Below are 3,680 nucleotides of genomic sequence, written 5' to 3' on the forward strand. Positions count from 1 at the left end.
GTGAGTCAGTTGTTGTTTGCTGTTGACACAGTACTGTTGAAAGATTCAAGTGAGAAACTTCAGAAGTTGGTGTGTGAATGGAGAAAGTTGAGAATAAATGTAAATATAAGCAAGTTTATTAGGTCTGGCTGTGCTGAGAGACAGGTTAGTTGGGGTGTGAGTTTGAATGGAAGAACTTGTAGGATGTAGGGTATTTCTGATACCTGGGAATGGACATGACAAGAAATGGAACCATGGAAGTGAAGGTGAGCCATAGGATGGGTGAGGGGTCAATGGTTTTAGGAGCATTGAGGAATGTTTATAAAGAGACTCACAATCTGGGAGGTGATAAATGGATATGTGTGAAGGTAAGGTAATCCCCACAATGTTGTATGGTTATGAGGCATGGGCTACAGATAAGAATGTACAGAGGAAGGTGGATGTGTTGGAAATGAAATGTGTAAGGACAGTATGTGGGTGCAATGAGGGTTGATCAAGTAAGTAATAATAGGGTAAAAGAGAGGTGTGGTAATAAGAAGAGTATGGTTGAGAAAGCTGAAGAAGTGCTAAAATGGTTTGGGCATATGGAGAATGAGTGAGGAGAGGTTGACTAAAAGGATACGTGTCAAAAGTGGAGGAGACAAGGAGAGCAGGAGACCAAATTGCAGATGAAAGGATGGAGTGAAAAAGATTTTGAGTGCTTGGGGCGAGAACATGGAGGGTGAAAGGCATGCGTTGGACAGAGTCAGTTGGAATGAAGCAGTATACAGGGGGTCAGTGTGATGTCAGTGGACTGAACCAGGGTATAAGAAGCAGCCAGTGGAAACCACAGAAAGGTCTGTGGTGTTTGTTTGCAGAGAGAGAGCTGTGGTTTTGGTGCATTACACATGACAGCTAGAGAATGGGTGTGAGTGTGAATGAATGAGGCCTTTCTTCGTCTGTTTCTGGCACTACCTTGTTACTGTGGTAAATGGTGAACAGGTATGAAAGAAAAAGAATTGTACTACTATTGTCATTATTATTATTATTAATCATCAATAAACTATTATATATTAATTATATTCATTCATCATATAAGTAGTAACAGTGTGTGGTTTTAATTACAGTCTGACTGAGATAGCTGACGAGGATAGTTCAGACATGAGAAGATGAGTGAAGAAAGACTCACAAAGAAGTTTACCTTTCAAAAGTGGAGATAAGAAAAGGATAGGGAAACCATGATGGAGATGAAAGAATGGATTGGAGGTAGCTTTAGGGTACCAGAGCTTAAACATGGAAAGGTGAAAAATGTATATAGGATAGAATAAACTGGGCTTATGTTGTCAGTGGGTTGAACGAGGCCACATAAAATGGTTAAGGTATACCATGGAATAGTCTGTGGGGACTGGCTATGGATGGTAGGTTCTTAACAGTTAAAGAATATATTCAAGCAACTGAGGCTGTTGTTCCTTTGTGCCTGACACTATCTTGAGGTGGGAGAAGCAGTAGGACATAAAAGAAACACTATTATTGTACAATACTAGGACCCACTTTACAAGGCCTCCCCGCAGCCTTGAGGTTGTACTGCACACAGGAGCAGGGCAAGTTAGGCTCCTTAGTGATGAGAACGTCCTCAACTACAGAGCACTCTTTGTCAGTCAACTGAATATGACAGGCTTGTCTACAATGACCTTGTATTAGTGTATGTGACTTTCACTCTCACAAATGTTTCAGAACAATGAAATAACATACTCTCTTGGATAATATGAACTAAGTTGAAGTGGTTTGCTATTTATATCCCAGTAAGGCCATTCACAATAAGAACATTTGTGATGGATTTGAATTTTTTTGGAAGAGCTAGCCATCTACAAGTAAGGCCATTTATGTGAAGAACATTTGTGACAGGGATTTTTTTTGTGGAAGAGCTAACCCTCTACAAGTAAGGCCATTTATGTTAACATTTGTGACAGGGATTTTTTTTTTGTGGAAGAGCTAGCCCTATCCACAGAAACCATTCTCTTCAAAAGCAACATACAAAATATGGTCCAATATCAAGGAATAAGCTGAAAATATGTCCAGACCCATGCAGAAAGAATTTTCCTGGAAACTGGTTCACCAGTCACCAAACTGATTCCAGAAAACTTTGCAACAGCCTTGGATTACAATGGTAATGAACCTAGGCATTCTTGCTTATGAGGCAAACTTGCTAACCATTACAATAATGAGAACATGTTAACTGAGTTCAGAAATGCTGTAAAAAATAATGATACATAGAAAAATAACAAATCCACATAGGATATGAAAAATTAGGCACCATTGTCCAGTATATTACGAGTAACCATACGAAAGACTGGTCCCTTAGTCGAGCCCAATGAACAGTGCCACATTAAAGCCCAGCATGGTGTGCATCACAAGTTTGATGTTCAAGGATTAATTAGCTTTGCACCTCTTTTTAACCCAATCCATGAAGGATATGGTTGTCATATGTTTCTGCAATCCATAAAAAAACATGGTTTTAGCAGTTCCAAACTTGGCTGTGACAAAACAATGCCATGAACTCTATCAACTATAAGCTGCTAAGTACCACAATGAATTTACCTATATAAGTGCTAATGCAGGAAATGGCGAATATGTATGAAAAAAAAATGAAAATGCATGTCATAATTTGCTTGTCGCAGCGACCACATTTCATGCTCCGTCACTTTAGTTTTACTATTCATTTACGGTTCATGACAAAAACTACATTAGAGTTGTGGTATATCAGTAGACTAAATAAGAGAGTACCAAGAGAATTATATAAGCTTAGAGAATACTATAGTGACAGTAGCCGTGAAACAGCATATGGGATATCTAGAGATTTACTGTGAATTGCCTCTGCTTGCCCCTTCCACCACCATTGAGGACCAGCCCCATACTTGCTTAATTTTGGTTTGTTTTTGTATTGTTTTAAAGTTCTTTTGGTGTATTTTCATTTCTGGTGGTGTACATGTGTAATATAGGCACATCTTGTCTATCAGTGGGCAGAATGTAAACAAGTGCATAATGCCATTAGTATCCTGCTGTCAGCTGAGGTGTTTATAACTGTTTGCCCTACATATAGGTAACAATGTAATATACCTTTCTTTTCACTGTTTCATTATTGTCATGGTGTATTCTAATATTTGCAGGAGGTTATTTTAAACAAATCTGGACTTTCAGCCACACAGTTAGAAGGGATTAGAATACTCATGACGACATGGAATGGGTTAAAAATGGATTCTTTCTAGAGACCCTTACATTAACTTGAACAAGTAGCTCTCATAATTTACTTTATAAAAATGATAACTGTTTGCTTGAAGATTCTCTTAGGCATTTAATGCTGTTACTTGAATTACTAACCAACTTTCTTTTTTTTTATAATAGGTTTACCTAAATAATTTTCTACCAGTAAGACTGACTAAATATGCAGGAAAAACCAGCTGGGCATTATGATTGGAAAAACTAAGGAAATAATTCATATGAAATTCAAATTATGATATTACATTATGGATAAAATTTATCATACATATTATCCTGGTGTGCAGTCCAGTTTTACGAAACTGAAATTTTCCTGTTTCATTTCAAAACTAGAGTACATCATTAAGGAAAGAAAAAAAAATATGTGTACAAAGAATTCATGCTGTTTTTGACTATTTCTCACCCATTACTTAATACTGACATAAACTGAACATATAAGCACTAAA

This window comes from Panulirus ornatus, chromosome 2, assembly GCF_036320965.1.
Source record: "Panulirus ornatus isolate Po-2019 chromosome 2, ASM3632096v1, whole genome shotgun sequence".
Lineage (NCBI taxonomy): Eukaryota > Metazoa > Arthropoda > Malacostraca > Decapoda > Palinuridae > Panulirus > Panulirus ornatus.